This window comes from Prionailurus bengalensis, chromosome C1, assembly GCF_016509475.1.
Source record: "Prionailurus bengalensis isolate Pbe53 chromosome C1, Fcat_Pben_1.1_paternal_pri, whole genome shotgun sequence".
In the NCBI taxonomy this organism is placed as follows: Eukaryota; Metazoa; Chordata; class Mammalia; order Carnivora; family Felidae; genus Prionailurus; species Prionailurus bengalensis.
This window is the reverse complement of record NC_057345.1, coordinates 127,618,762-127,635,597: the sequence shown is the minus strand read 5'-3', so window position 1 is coordinate 127,635,597 and position 16,836 is coordinate 127,618,762. Positions and strand designations below refer to the sequence as shown.

The 16,836-nt window shown below is 37.9% G+C and overlaps 1 protein-coding gene and 1 pseudogene across 2 annotated transcripts in view; one reads left to right on the top strand and one right to left on the bottom strand.

Annotated features, from left to right (window-relative positions):
- The window catches only part of ZRANB3 (zinc finger RANBP2-type containing 3), a 324,584-nt gene that overhangs the window by 1,134 nt on the left and 306,614 nt on the right, over window positions 1-16,836 (top strand). The window lies entirely within an intron of this gene.
- On the bottom strand, window positions 5,726-5,838 carry LOC122482251 (annotated as a pseudogene).

The window sequence follows — 16,836 nt, the reverse complement described above, 5'->3', positions numbered from 1 at the left end:
AGTATTTATTGATTCCCCAAGATGTGCTACAGACACATAGGGGGTGAGAAATGTAGAATTCCATTCTAGAATTCTGAAACCAGTGGTGGCAATCACTTCTTTTTTTTCAAGTATCCTTTGTTAAGTACGTAATATGTGCTCATTGTATTTAAAAAGACAGGCAAATATTGAAAAGAAGGTCATCTGTGATACTATTATCCAGAGATACCACCGTAAAATTTTGGTGACTATCTTTACATATCTCTCTATTGTAAATACAGACATTTGCTTGCATGTTCTCACACTACCTTGCTTTCTTGTAAACTTTTTTTTTTTTTAGTTCAACAGTAGGCTGTGGATGACTAGATATATATTAATATTATCATTTTTTATTGCTATCTAGTATTAAATTGTGTGTCTCTAACATAACCAAGTCCTACCTGATGGATATTTACATTATTTTTTATTAACTTTGATTGTGGTAAAAAACCTAAAACTTACCACCTTAACTGTTTTTAAGTAGTGTTAAGTATATGCACCTTATTATTTAATAGATACCTGGAACTTTTTCATCTTGCAAAACTGAAACTGTACTTTTTGTACCAACAACTCTCTTTTCCTCCTCCCACAGCCCTTGGCACTCACCATTCTACTTTGTTTCTAAGCATTTGGCTACTTTAGATACCTCTTAAAAGTGAAATCACACAGTATTTGTCCTTTGCCTTATTTGACTTATACATCGCGTCCTCAAGATTCATCCATGTTGTAGCATAGGACAGGATTTCCTTTTTTGTGGTCGAATAATATTCCCATATGTATGTATATACTGCATTTTGTTTATCCATTCATCTGGCAATAAACATTTAGGTTGCTTCTGCCTTTTGACATGGGTGTGCACATATCTCTTCAAGATACTGTTTTCATTTCTTTTGGATATATGCCCAGAAGTGGGATTGCTGGGTCAATTATTAACTTTTAAAAGGAATCATGTGGTGAGCAACATCTTTATATGCTTGCCTGATTATCCTGTAAATCTAACTTTTTAGAAGTAGGTTATTTAACCACAAATACTCCATAATTCCTTAATTGCTCTTCAGAAATGTGCCCATTATCTTTCTTACTGTGTTTGAAAACACCCAGTTGCCATCTTGTAGTCTATCCCATCTGATTTCAAAAAGTGGTTCTTCATTGCTTTGTTTGTAATTGAATTCAGTTGATATTGAACATCTTTTTTTTTTTTTTTTTCAACGTTTATTTATTTTTGGGACAGAGAGAGACAGAGCACGAACGGGGGAGGGGCAGAGAGAGAGGGAGACACAGAATCGGAAACAGGCTCTAGGCTCTGAGCCATCAGCCCAGAGCCTGACGCGGGGCTCGAACTCACGGACCGCGAGATCGTTACCTGGCTGAAGTCGGACGCTTAACCGACTGTGCCACCCAGGCGCCCCGATATTGATCATCTTTTATTGTCCATTGTTTAATCTCATGAATAGCCTGTTGTTATCATAGTCTGTTAATAGTTTTTTTGTTTGTTTGTTTTGAGAGAGAGAGAGAGAGTACCCGTGAGCAGGGGAGAGGGCAGAGAGAGAGAGAATATTCCAGTCAAATGCTCTACCCGAGAGAGAGAATATTCCAAGCAGGCTCCATGCTGTCAGTGCAGAGCCTGACTTGGGGCTTGAACCTACGAACCCTGAGATTGTGACCTGAACTGAAACCAAGATTTGGACATTTAACCAATTGAGCCACCCAAGCACCCATAGTCTCTTAATTTTAAAGAAATTACTACTTAGGTTTTTAACTCTTTGTCATATATTTTGCAAACCCTTGACTCCCATTTTTAGATTTGTCTTTTTAACTTCTAATGCTGTTTTTCCATGACATAGTTTTAATTATTTTACTCTTGAAAAATATCTTTTTTCCATTATAGTTTCTAGTTTGTGATGCATAGGAAAGCATTTGTGATGCTTAGAAATTAGGTAATAAAAAATAATATGTATACATAATTTTAAATTTGTTCTTACATTTAATTTTACAATTTATATATACTTGATTTTGTTTGGACCCTGTTCTTTTTCATTGTTCTGTCTTTGACTTGCACCATACCCATTATCTTAATTTCTGTAACTTTATAATATGTTTTGTTATCAAGTAGGTAAAGTGTGCTTCCATTCTTCTCCTTTAGATATTTTCTTGCTATTCTCACATTTTCTGTTTTTTTTAATGTTTATTTATTTTGAGAGAAAGAGAGAGAGAGAAAGAGAGAGAGAGAGAGAGAGAGAGAGAACCCAAGCAGGCTCTGTGCTGTCAGCATAGAGCCTGACGTGGGGCTCGAACTTAAAACCTGTGAGATCATGACCTGAGACGAAATCAAGAGTCAGTTGCTTAACTGACTGAACCACCCAGGTGCCCCCTGTTTATTTTTTTTTTAAGATAGATTTTGGTATCATTTTGTCAAATTTAAAGTCCATCTCTGCAATTTTATATTTGAGTAAAATACATGTGTGACATTCATATAGATACTGACTGCTACTTAAAGACAAATATTTCATTTTATATTAATACAGAAATTTTTATAGATACAGTCAAGGCTTAATGGGGCTCTCGGTGCTTTGTCAGAACATGTTTTTATTACGGATTTGGGTATAAAAGCTTACAGTTTAAAAGCATGTCCAATTTTTAAAAAATATATAATTAAGCTTATTTATTTTGAGAGAGACAAGTGGGGGAGGGGCAGAGAGAGAGGGAGACAGTATCTGAAGCAGACTCTGCACTGACAGCAGAGAGCCTGGTGTGGGGCTGGAACTCATGAACTGTGAGATCATGACCTGAGCTGAAGTCTATGTTTTACTGACTGTGCCACCCAGGTGCCCCTATAATCACTTTTTTTTTTTTTAAGAGGCTTGCATTTTATAGGTGGTTTCCAGTAGAATCCGATGAGTTCTGTATGGTAATTACAACATCCCACTGTACCTCATAGCCCTTTCCAAGTCCTTCGAATTCAACATGTGCCCTAAACCTGTTCTTCTCATTGTCCTCTCATTTGTTTATTCGGTCAAGAAATATCTATTGAACATCTGATAAGAGAAGTGCTGGTTAATAGTCAAGAGGATGGGCTCCAGGCTCCCTTGGTTTGATTCTGGGTTTGGCCAGGTACTTGTTGGATGACCTTGTGCAGATTAGTTGATAATCTGTGCCTTAATTTTTTTTTTTTTTTAATCTATAAAATTGAGATAATACAATACCTACACCACAGATTATTGTGAGGTTTAAATGACTTAATAAATGTAAAGTATATAAAATAGTGCCTGGCTTATAGTAAATATGTGTTAGTTTTATAAATATTGTTGTTTATTGACCTGGCTGATACTAGAGTGCTGAAGTAAAATGATAAATAAGACAGTTTATAGTTCTTGAGTTTATGAAGGCATTTCAGTAAGAGGGAAGGACAAAATTCAAGTAAATAGATAAAAAGAGTTGCTAATTATAGCAAGTGCTTTAAGGAAACCAACTGATATTAAGGAAAATGTGGGAGAGTCCATTTGGGAGCTAGTGCAGTATTCCAGTGGAGCAGTGATAGTTTGGGATGGCATTGCAACTGGAAAGAATTTGATGCATTTGAGATATGCCTTAGGAATAATTAATTATAAATGGATTTAATTTGGCTAAAGGAGAGGGAGAAATCAAGAGTGAACCCAAGTTGCTGATTTGAGTTAACTTGCACAGTTGTACTACTACTGAGAGATTAGGTAGGGAACACACAAGTTTGGTGGAGAAATAAGACTTTGGTTTTGGACAGTTAGGTTAGAAATGTCTATCAGATGTCCAAAATGTCAGGTAAGTAATTAAATACAGGAGTCTGAAGCCAAGAAATTATAAATTTTATTACATGGGCTATTTGTGGTAGGCTTCCAAAGGTTTTCCCTGCCCCCACATCTAGTCTTCCAAATTTGACAAGGTAATCTTTGTAAACTAATTGCCTGATTAAACTCTAGGAAAGGCCCTCAGTTTCTTACAGAATAAACTCCAGACTTTTTTTTAGCATGGCATTTGAGAACCTCCCTGATCTGGCCTGTTATTATTTCTTTGCCACTTTTCCCAATCATTTTTTTTTTTAACGTTTATTTATTTTTGAGACAGAGAGAGACAGAGCATGAACGGGGGAGGGTCAGAGAGAGGGAGACACAGAATCTGAAACAGGCTCCAGGCTCTGAGCTGTCAGCACAGAGCCAGACGCGGGGCTCGACCTCACGGACCGTGAGATCATGACCTGAGCCGAAGTCGGCCGCTTAACCAACTGAGCCACCCAGGTGCCCCCCAATCATCTTATTTTTAGCTACACTGTATGTAGCCAAATTGCTGTAGTTCTTGGAACCATTTCCACTGCTAATGTTTGTCTAGGATGAATTTTTGAAATTTAGTTACCTACTTTAACTGAATTTGATATTAAATTGAACAGAAGATTTGATTGATTCTCTGTATGAGGCAGAATTTTCCGTATGTAGGCATCCTTTCTATCTAAGAACTTTCTCAGGTGTTCTAATACCCTAATATCCTAACAGGGAGCTCTAATCTGTATTCATTAAACAATTCCCCTCTAATCTTAATCACTCAGCAAACTATGTCCCCCGTTTCCCTACTGTGACTTGAATTTGGCTTACTGTCTTTCTTCTTTGAGTGACTTCTATCTTTATTTATTTAATTGTTTAAAATGTTTTAATGTTTATTTATTTTTGAGAGAGAGAGAGAGAGACAGGTCTTGAGCAGGGGAAGGGGCAGATAGAGGGAGACACAGAATCTGAAACAGGCTCCAGGCTCAGTTGTCAGCTCAGAACCTGACACAGGGCTCAAGCCCACGAACCACGAGATCATTACCTGAGCTGAAGTGGGAGGCTTAACTGACTGAGCCACCCACGCACCACAGGGTGACTTCTGTGTTTAAATCTATAGCCCAACTGATACAACATGCTAGTTTCTAGTTCCTGGAATGCTGTGTCTTCTGTGAATTTTATTTCCACACTAGTTCAGCCATGCACTCCTACAGACCCACTTTATACTTTCTCATCTCTAGAAACTATTCAACCTCTTAGTCTCTCTAATCATGGCCCCCCTTCCTTTGAAACTTTTATAGAACAAATGATGAGTGCTTAGTGTCAGGTACTAACTGCTCAAGGTGCATGGAATACACCAGGAAACAAAACAGACAAGAATCTCTGTCGTTATGGAGCTTATAACCTAGTGTAGAAAGACAGACAATAAGCAAAAACTTTAGCAGGTAACTAAATCATACAGTGTTTTACAAGGTGTTAAGTGCTGTTAAGAAAGAAAATGTAAGGTACAGAAGAGATAATAGGGAGTTGTAATTCTTGTTTGTTTCTTGTTTTTAAAAATTTAAACTTGTATTCTGAAATAATGTAAGACATACTAAAAGTCACAAGAATAGTGCCAAGACCCAGAATCACATATTAACATTTTGCCACAATTATAAAATTCCTTCTTTCTTTTTCTTTTTTCTTTTTTTTTAATGTTTATTTATTTTTGAGACAGAGGGAGACAGAGCATGAACGGGGGAGGGTCAGAGAGAGAGGGAGACCCAGAATCCAGAGCAGGCTCCAGGCTCCAGGCTCCAAGCTGTCAGCACAGAGCCTGACTTGGGGCTCGAACTCACGGACCGTGAGATCATGACCTGAGCAGAAGCCAGACGCTTAACCGACTGAGCCACCCAGGCGCCCCTAAAATTCCTTCTTTCAAAAATATGTAACACTTCTTGAATTTGCATGTCGTCTTTGTGCAGATGCAGAGGCCATGCTAATCTTCTCTGTATCATTCCAATTTTAGTATATGTGCTGCTGAAGCTAGCATGAAAGTTGGAATTTTACATAAGGTAGGCAGGTCAAGTTTACATTGAAAAATTGACATTTCAGAAAAGACCCTTGAAGGAATCAAGAAAAGCAGCCATGTATGTAATTGATGGAGAGTGGTATAAGCAGTTGGACCAGCTAGTGCAGAGTCCAAAGCAGAAACATGTAAAGATATCACTGTGACAGAGAAGAGAAAGTAAGGTGGAATGGTAATAGGAGTAGGAGCATATCGTAGAAGGGCTATTTCTCATTAATAGAACTTTTATCTGAGTAAAACTGGGAACCACTGAGCAATTCTGAGGAATGTTATGATCAGACTTAATTTTTCAAAGTATCTTACTGACTGCTCCATTGCGAGGAGAATGTAGGGGAGGAGGTGGAAGTTGGGATATCAGATTCTTGCAGGAATTCAGGCTAGAAATAAAGTGGCTCAGATCACGTGAGCAGATTTGGAGGTGGTAGGAAATGAATGGTGGGATTCTGGGTATATTTTGAATCTAACAGGGGTTGTTGATGGATTGATTGGATATACAGGATGAGACACTGAGAGGAGTCAAGGAATTGGTATGAACAAATGGAAAGATTGGATGGGAAGATGGAGGATGGAATAGGGTTTGAGAAAAAGATCTAGAGTTCAGCTTTAGTTGTGTTAAGTTTGAGATACTCATTAGACTTGCTATGTAGAGATGTTTGGTTAGGTAACAGGAGTCTGAAGTTCAGGAGAGTTCTGATCTCCGTGTATAAATGTGGGAGTCAGGGACACCTGGGTGTCTCAGTTCGTTAAACTTCTGACTTCAACTCAGATCATGATCTTGAAGTTCGGGAGTTACAGCCCCGGATTCTGCTCTGCTGACAGCTCAGAGCCTTGAGCCTGCTTCAGATTTTGTGTCCCTCTCTCTCTCTGCCCCTCCCCCGCTTGCACTGTCTCTCTCTGTCTCTCTCTCCAAAATAAATAAACATTAAAAAATATATGTATAAATGTGGGAGTCATTGGAATAGAGGTAATATTTAAAACTGATATACTAATGGTATCTCTAAATGATAGAGCAAGCATTACTAAGAAATGAGCCCTGGTACTTTCAAACCTTATATGGGCAGGGAAAGGAGAAAGAACCAGTACGATTTAGGCTGAGCAAGAGTGAAAACTGAGATAAGATAGAAACCATGAGGTGTGGTATTCTAGAGTCTAAGTGAAAAACATGATTTAATGAGGAGGGAATGATTTATGGATAGGTCCAGTAAGATGAAGTCTGAGAATTCCTACCTGCTCTCTTCCTTTTGTTTCCAAATCAGGGCCTTTGGGTGTGTTTCTTGTGTGGTTATTGTGTATTCTTTATGTCTCAGCTTTGATGTATGTATCTTTTAGAAAGCCTTCCAAACCTCCTGAGTTTTTGTTATATGCTCCTTTAACACCTCGTACTTTCCCTATAGTACTTCTTCAAAACTACAGTTATTTATTACTGTGTATCCAGAACCTTGTGCAGTGTCTGCTCCATGTAAACATCCAAATATATTTTTGTTGAATGCATGAAGGAATGAAACTCAGGAATAAAATTTATTAGATGATTACTTATTTTTTAACTGTAATTGTTTTGACAGTTTAAAATACATATTTTCACTGTGGTTTAGTTCTGAAGCTGAGGAGGTACACTCCTGTGTTGAAAAGAAAGCAACGACCCAGATACGTTTTACCTCTGTCACAAGCTACATGATCTTGGAGTTTTATCTTTATGGACCTCATTATCCAAAACTTTGAGATCCATTGGTATGTGTTAAGCCAGAGTGTTTCCCCCATTTTTTAAAGTTAAACTTTGTATTTTGAAATCATTGTAAATTTGTTTACTGTTGTGAGAAATAATGCAAAAAGATCCTGCATATGCTTACTCAGTTTTCCTCAATGGTAGCAGCTTACAAAACTACAGTATGTATCACAACCAGGCTATTGCCATATCAAGAAAAAGAACAATTGCATCCCACAGGGATACCTCATGTTGCCTTATAGCATCCATCCCTTTCCACCTTCACCCCTGGCAACTACTAATCTGTTCTCTATTTTTATAATTTTGATGTTGCAGTAATGTTATAGAAATGGAATCAACAACTGTGTAACCTTTGAAGTTTGGCTTTTTTTTTTTTTTTTTTATACCTCAGCATAATTCTCTGGAGATTCATCCAGATTGTTGTGTATATCAGTTGCGCCTCTTTATTGCTGAGTAGTGTTCCATGATTTGGATGTACCACAGTTTGACCATTCACCCACTCAAGTATGTCTGAGTTCTTATTAGTTTTTGGCTGTTGTGAATAAAACTGTAAGTATTCATGAATAGTGTTTTTTTAAATTTTTTAATTTTTTTTAGGCAGAAGTTTTGATTTCTCTAGGATAAATGCCCAGGAGTACCATTGCTGAGTCAGATGGCAGTTGGATATTTAGTTATTTAAGAAATTGTCAAAATGTTTTTCCCAGTGATTGTATACCCCATCTTTCTAAAGGAATACATCAAGATAGGATTTGGAGTTCTTTTTGGTTTATTTGTTTGGTTTCTGGTTGTGTTTTATTTATTTATTTTTAATGTTTATTTATTTTGAGAGAGAGAGAGAAAGACAATCCTAAGCAGACTCCGGACCATCATTGCAGAGCCCAACACATGGCTCGATCTCATGAACCATAAGAACATGACCTGGGCCAAAATCAGGAATTGGACACTTAACCGACTGAGCCACCCAAAATCCCCATGATTTTTTAATGTGTGTAAATTCTTTGGATGAAGATTTACTTCTGTTTAGGCTTTGTAGTCATACAAGCTTGCATTTGAATCCTGGCTTTCTTATCCAATGTCATAGTTTCCTCATTAGTGAAGAAGAATATAGTACTTGTCATATAGTTCTCAGGATTAAATTAGCCAGTATATGTTCAAGTTCTTGACACAAAGAAGACACTATTATATGATAGGCATCCCCAAAAAACATCAGTTCGTCCCCCACCTTTGGAACTAATAACTGGGCCTGTTTTTGCTGATATTCATGTTGTTTCAGTGACCTGTCATATCATCTCAAAAGAGTTTATATTATAATCAGTTCCAATCTATTAACAGGGTTATCACTTCTTTGTTTTATGTTTTACTAAAAAATCTCTTACAGTTTTTCTGCTCACAGGTCTTACACTTATTTTTATTAGATTCGTTTCTAAAATGTGTAGTTTTTGATACTCTTGAGAATGGTATCAGTTTAAAATTTTCTTTTTGCCTGTGTAGAGGAAAATGACTGTGTATATTGATTATGTATTCATCAGCCTTACTAAATTTGCTTACAAATCTACTAATTATGTATAAATTATTTTAATTCTATGCACATAATCCTGCTCTGTCATCTGCTAGATTTTTATTTTTTATTTAATATATATTTTTAATGTTTTTTTATTTTTAAGAGAGAGAGAGAGAGAGAGAGACAGAGTGCAAGTGGGGGAGGGGCAGAGAGAGAGAGAGGAAGGCACAGAATACAAAGTGGGCTTCAGGCTCTAAGCTGTCAGCACAGAGCCCCATGCAGGGCTTGAACTCATGAACTGCGAGATCATGACCTCCAAAGTCAGACGCTTAACCAACTGAGCCACCCAGGCTCCCCACTAGGTTGCCTTTTTGTTTTGTGGATGATTTCCTTCCCTGTGCAAAAGCTTTTGATTTTGGTGTAGTCCCAATAGTTTATTTTTGCTTTTTTTCCCCTTGCCTGAGGAGACGTATCTAGAAAAATGTTACAAAGGCCAAAGTCAAATTACTGCCTCTAGGAGGCATAAACTCCTCTGGGGGTTTTATGGTTTTGTGTCTCACATTTAGGTCTTTAATCCATTTTGAGGTTTTTGATTGTTTTTTTGGATGATGTGAGAAAGGGTTTCATTTTTTTGCATTCCCAGCACCATTCCTTGAAGAGACTGTTTTTTTCCTTATTGTACATTCTTCCCTCCTTTGTCATAGATTAGTTGATGAGGTAAGCATGGGTTTATTTCTGGGCTCTCTATTATGTTGTGTTGATCTGTGGGTCTATCTTTCTGCCAGTGCCACACTGTTTTGATTTCTATAGTTTTGTAGTATGTCTTGAAATATATGACCATGATACCTCCAGCTTTGTTCTTTCTTAAGATTGCTTTGGTTGTTCAGGGTCTTTTGTGGGTCCATACAATTTTTAGGATTATTTGTTGGAATTCTGTGAAAAATGTTATTGGTATTTTCCTAGGGATTGCATTGCATCTGTAGACTGCTTTGGGCAGGGGGGACATTTTAACAGTATTCTTCCAGTGCATAATTGTGGAATATCTTCCCGTTTGTTTCTGTCATCTTCAGTTTCTTCATCAATATTTTATAGTTTTCAGAGTAAGTCTTTCACCTCTGTGTTAAGTTTATTTCTAGGTATTCTTTTTGCTGCAGCTATAAATGAATTTATTTTCTCTTTTTGCTACTTTGTTATTAGTGTATAGAAATGCAGCAGGTGTATGTTTACTAATTTTGTATCCTTCAACTTTACTGATTTCATGTATTACTTTTAGTAGTTTTATGTCAAATCTTTAGAGTTTTCTGTGTATAGTATCACACCATCTGCAAAAAGTCAAAACCACTATATTAGCAATTTGGATACCTTTTATTTCTTTTTCTTGTCTGATTGCTATGGCTAGGATTTCCAATACTGGGTTGATTAAAAGTGGCAAGAGTGGACATTCTTGTCTTGTTCCTGGTCTTAGAGGAAAAGCTCTTAGTGTTTCACCATTGAGTATGGTATCAGCTCTGGGTTTTTCATAAATAGCATTTATTATGTTAGGTATGTTCCCTGTAAACCTAGTTTGAGAGGTTTTTTCAAAATATATCACGAACAGATGTTGAATTTTGCCAAATCCTTTTTTTGCATCTATTGAGATGATCATATGATTTTTATCCTTAATTTTGTTGCTTGTGGCATATCATGTTGATTGATTTTCTAATATTGAGCCATTGTGTCCTTGGAATAAATCCTACTTGATCATGGTGAATGATCTTTTTAATGTATTGTTGAATATAGTTGGATGATATTTTCTTGAAGATTTTTAATATATTGTTGAATGTAGTTTGCTGATATTTTCTTGAAGATCCTATGTTCAGAGATGTTGGCCTGTAGGTTTCTTTTTTTGGTAGTTTTTTTGGTATCAGAGTAATCCTGGCCTAACAGAATATAAGTTTTTTTTTCCCTCTTCTATTTTTTGGACTACTTTGAGGATAATAGGTATTTACATTTTTTTTAATTATTTTTTAAAAGTTTATTTATTTTGAGAAAGACAGCACACAAGAGGGGCAGCGAGACAGGAAGAGAGAGAGAATCCCAAGTAGGCTCCTCACTGCCAGATCAATGTCTGACATAGGGCTCAAACTCACAAACTGTGAGATCATGACCTGAGCTGAAACCAAGAGTTGGACGCTCAACCAATTGAGTCACCAAGGTGCCCCAACAATAGGTATTAATTCTTCTTTAAATGTTTGGTAGAATTTGCCTGTGAAGCCATTTGGTGCTGGACTTTGGTTTGTCAGGAGTTTTTTGATTACCGATTTAATTTTCTTTTTTTTTTTAGTTTTAACTAATTTATTTTCAGCACTTATGTATTTTATTTATTGAGAGACAGAATGCAAGCAGGGGAGAGACAGAAAGAGGGAGACACAGAATCTGTGGCAGAATCCAGGCCCTGAGCTGTCAGCCCAAAGCCTGATGCAGGGCTCAAACCCACAAACCATGAGATCATGACTGAGCCACCCAGGTGCCTCACCAATTTAATTTTCTTATTAGTAATTAGTCTGTTCAGATTTTTCTATTTCTTCCTGATTTAGTTTTGGAAGATTGTGTTTCTAGGAGTTTATTGGTTTCTTGTAGGCTGTCCCCTTTGTTGGCATATAATTTTTTGTCGTATTGTCTTACAATTCTTTATGGTTCTGTGGTGTTGAATGTTACTTCTCTTTCATTTCTAATTTTATTTTTCTCCTGTTTGAGTTTTGTTTTTGTTTTTTGAGGAGTCTGGCTAAAAGTTTTATCAATTTTGTTAATCTTTCCTACAAGCCAGCTCCTTGTTTCATTGATCTTTCCTATTCTTTCTGTTTTGCTTTGCTTTTAGTCTCTATTTCATTTATTTCTGTCCTGATCTTTATTATTTCCTTTCTTCTGCTGTGGGCTTTGTTCTTCTTTTTCTAGTTCCTTTAGTTGTAAAGTTAGATTGCTTAGTTAAGATTTATCTTGATTCTTGAGATAGGTCTGTATCACTAAAACTTTTCCTCTTTTTCATTTTCATTTGTTTCCATGTGTTTTTCTAAAGTTTATTTTATTTTTAGTATTTTTGATATAGAGTGAACTGGGGAGAGGGGCAGAGAGTTAGAGAATCTTAAGCAGGCTCCACACAGTGCCCAACGCAGGGCTCCATCCCATGACCCTGGGGTCATGACCTGAGCTGAAATCAATAGTTGGATGCTCAACTGACTGAGCCACCCAGGCGCCCCTTCATGTGTTTTTCAGTTTCCTCTTTGATTTCTTTGTTGACCCGTTGGCATGTCTTAGCTTCCACATATTTGTGTTTTTTCCAGTTTTTCCTTGTGATTGATTTCTAGTTTCATAATATTGTGGTCATAAAAGATGCATGATATGATTTCAGTCTTCTGAAATTTATTGAGCCTTATTTTGTGGCCTAAGATGTGATCTATCCTGGAGAATGCTCCTTGTGCACTTGAAAAGAATGTGTATTTTGCTATCTTGTGACCAGATGTTCTATATATACATTAGGTCCTTCTTGTCTAATGTGTCATTCAAAGGTGGTGTTTCCTGGGTGCCTGGGTGGCTCAGTCGGTTAAGTGTCCAACTTTGGCTCAGTTCATGATCTCACAATTTGTGGGTTTGAGCCCTGCATTGGGCTCTTTGCTGATAGCTCGGAGCCTGGAGCCTGCTTCAGATTTTGTGTCTCTCTCTGCCCCTATCCTGCTTGTGCTCTGTGTCTCTTTCTCTCTCTCAAAAATAAATAAACCTTAAAAAAAATTTAGAAAAAAGGTGGTGTTTTCTTTATTGGTTCTGCCTGGATGAATATCCTTTGATATAACTGAGGTGTTAAAGTCTCCTACTATTATTGTATTACTGCAATTTCTCCCTTTGTCTCTATTAACATTTGTGTTACGTGTTTTGGTGATTCACCATTGGGTACATAGATATTTACAATTGTTATATCCCCTTGTTGAATTATCTTCTTTATCGTTATGTAGTGTCTTTGTCTTTCATTACATTGTTAGTTTTAAACTCTGTTTTGTCTGATATAGGTATTGCTACCTTGGCTTTTTTCTCCCTTCCATTTTCATGGAATATCTTTTTCCTTCCTTTAGTTTTCAGTTTTTGTGTCTTTTTAAGTCTGAAAGGAGTCTCTTGTAGGCAATATGTAGATGTGTGTATGTGTGTGTGTGTGTGTGTGTGTGTGTGTAACTTTTTCTGTTCCCCATATCTTTTTGATTGGATCATTTAGTCCATTCACATTTAAAGTTAATTATTGATAGATGTGTGTCTTGCCATTTTGTTAATTGTGTCTAGTTGTTTTTGTTAGTCTTTTTTTTTCTTTTGTTTTATTTCCTAGTTATTAATTAATTTCTGTAGTATTATGCTTGGCTTTGTTTTTATTGTTTGTGTATTATAGGTGTTGTGTTTCTGGTTACCATGAGGTTCATATATGGTGTCCTAATTATATATCAGGCTGTATTAAGTTGATGGTCACTTAAGTTTGAACACATTGGAAGTTCTGAAAGAACTTTTTTTACTCATGCCTTCCACACTTTATTTATATGATATCATTTATTACCTATTTTTATTTGTAATTTTCATACTTCTAATTATGAGCCTCTCTTTTCCACTTAAAGAATTCCCTTTAAGATTTCTTGTAAGGCTGCTTTAGTGGTAATACCCTTCTTTAACATTTGTTATTCTGGGAACTCTATCTTTCCATCAATTCTGAATGAAAATTATGACAGGTAGCCTATTTTTGTTTTTTTTTTCCCTTTCAGCACTTTGAATGTATCATACCACTCATTTCTGACCCACAAAGGTTCTGCTGAGAAATTGGCTGACGGCCTTATGGTGTTTCCCCTATATGTAACTTTTTACTTCTTTCTCACTGATTTAAAAATGTTTTCTTTATCTTTAACCTTTGGCATATTAATTATTATGTGTTACGGTGTGTACCTTCTTGGGCCATCTTTTTTGGAATTCTCTATGCTTCATGAACCTGGATGTCTGTTCTTCCATAGACTAGGGAATTTTTCATCTATTCTTTTTTAAATAAGTTCTATGCCTTTTTTTCTCTTTTCCTTCTAGTACCTGTATAATGTGAATGTTCGTTTGGTCTTGTATAAGAGATCCCCTAACCTATCGTTATTTATTAAAATTATTATATTTTTTGTTTAGCACAGTTTCTTTCATTACACAGATCACAAATCTGTTCTTCTACATCTTCTAATGTATTGTTGATTCCCTCTAGTGTAATTTCCATTTCACTTACTGTATTTCTCAACTCTGATTATTCTTTTATATTTTCTGTTTGTCAAAATTCTCACTAAGTTTTTCCATTCTTCTTTTCTGTCCAACAAGTATTTTTATGATCGTTACTTGAATCCTTTATCAAGCATATTGCTTATCTGTTTCATTTAGTTCTTTTTCTGAGGTTTTGTTTTGTTCTTTCATTTGAAGGATGTTCCTCTGTCTCCTCATTTTCTTTACTGGTTTCTATGAATTAGGTGGAACAGCTGATTCTCCTAAATTTTAAGCAATGGTCTTGTATATAATCATCCCCTGTGTAGACTGTGTGTGCCTAGTGACTTTGGTTGGATGGCTGGAGCTGTGTCTGGGGTGGGGCTGGATGTCTGGGGCACTCTGTATTGGGGCCGACATGATATGATGGCCTCAGCTGAAGTGGGCATATGTCGGGGTGGTCTCAGGACTCTTTGTCTCAAGGCACCCTGGCAGGACAGCTAAAGGTGAAGTGTATGTTAGCCAGAGTGTCCTGGGACTCTGTGTAGAGGATGCCTTGGTAGGAGAGCTAAAGCTGAAGTGGATGTGGGTCAGTACAGTCCCTGGGTTCTCTGCACAGAGGGCACTCTGGCAGGATAGCTGAAGCTGAAGTGGGTGGAAACCACCACAGTGTCCCAGGACTTGCTGCATAGAGTGCACCCTGCTGGGGCAGCCAGAGCTAAGGCAGGGTCCAGGCCACGGTGTCCCATTGTGCTGCATGCAGGGGTACCCTGGCATGATAGCTGTAGCTGAAGTGCACACAGGCTGGGGCATTTCCCAAGGGTCTCCACATAGGAGGGAGGTGGTTGAAGCTGGAGTGGATGCAAATCAGGATGTCTCGGGATGCTCACCACCGAGGATTCCCAGGTAGGGTTGACAGGAGCTGAGGCTTGTAGAGGCTAGAGTGTCCTGGTGTGCTCATGCAGGGGCTGCCCTGGCAAGGTGGCTGGAACCTTGGCAGGTTGGGGACAGTGGTTTCCTGAGGTGTTCCACTAGTGCCTTTGGCAGGTGTTTAAAACTGATATGGGCATGGGCTGGGGATTCCTGGGACACTCTATGGAGGGGGGCACCTTGGATGGGTGGCTGGAGCCTTAAGTAGGTGTGAGCCAGGAGGTCTTAGAGCACTGTGTCCTGGGGTGCCCTAGCAAGCTTCCTGGAGCCAAAGTGGTGCAGGCCCGGAATGCTCTGGGGTGCTTTATGCGTGTATCACCTTGGCAGTATGGATGGAGTTGTAAACAAGTGGTGACATGGATTGTCCTTGTGTATGCTGCTCTGAGGCTCTTTTGGTGGGATGGCTGGGGCTGGTGTGGGCTAGGGGCCCCAGGAATAGGTGAAGGAATAGGCCACCTAAGGTGCCCACACCCTACTCCCATCTGCACCATCAGGGTGGAAACTGAATGTAAACGGATGCTGTCCAACCTCTCCAACCTGGAGAGTTGCAGCAGCTCCCTTGCTGTTTGATGGAGTTCTATGGCTGGATATTTTATATACTAGCTTCTCTTTCAAACCCTGATACTTTCTTCTGTGACCCAGGGCATCCCAGGCTGGTATGGGCCAGGGACGCAGTGCTTGCTGATGTGGTAGGCCGGCTCTGGCACCTGAACCCTGCTCCTATTGCACTCTCAAGGTGGAGGATGTGCATAAATGTTGGGCTTGCCAGACTCTCCCACTTGAAGGTAGTTGCAGTAGCTCACCAACATTCAGCAGGATTCTGTTGGACTGGTTCCTGTATATTCTAGTAGCCCTTTTAAACCATGGCTTTTTTTTTTTTTCCCTCCGTGCCCCAGGGTAGATGAATCTGCTCGAGGTCAGTTCATCCCTTGTGCAGTTGGCAGCATCAGAGGTAGGGTTTCCTTTGTTAGCATGTCTTCATCTCTATTACCTTTCTCTAAGTGGCTTATCTTTTGTTTTGTAGAAGTTGTTCAGCCAGCCCTCAGTTCTTCTTCAGGAGGAATTATTCTGTACATAGGCATAGAATTGGTGTGTTCATGGAGAAGGTGAGTTTAGGGTTTTCCCATGTTGCTGTCTTGGACTGGAACCAAATTTTGATTTATTTTATTTCTCCTTTCCCTTTTTTTTTTTTTTTTTTAATTCAAGTGAGATGATTTACACTGTTAAATAAAATTGGCAATAATAGATATATTTGTGTCTTTTGTGATCTTGCAGGGAAAGGTTTCAACATTTTACCTTAAGTCTGATGTTTGCTGAAGGTTTTTAGTAAAAATGTGTATCATATGAAGTAAGTTCTCCTATTTTTCCTATGTTAGGTAGCTTTTGTTCTAAATGAATTTAAAATTTTATCAGATGCTTTTTTCCCTACTGTTGAGATGACTGTGCAACTTCTTTGTAATTTTTGAGAATTACAGTGATTGAACTTTTTTCACAGTGCATTTTTTAACAGCTTAATTGAGATATAATTCTCATACCGTAAAATTCACTCGTTTTGCAATTCTGTGAGTTTTGA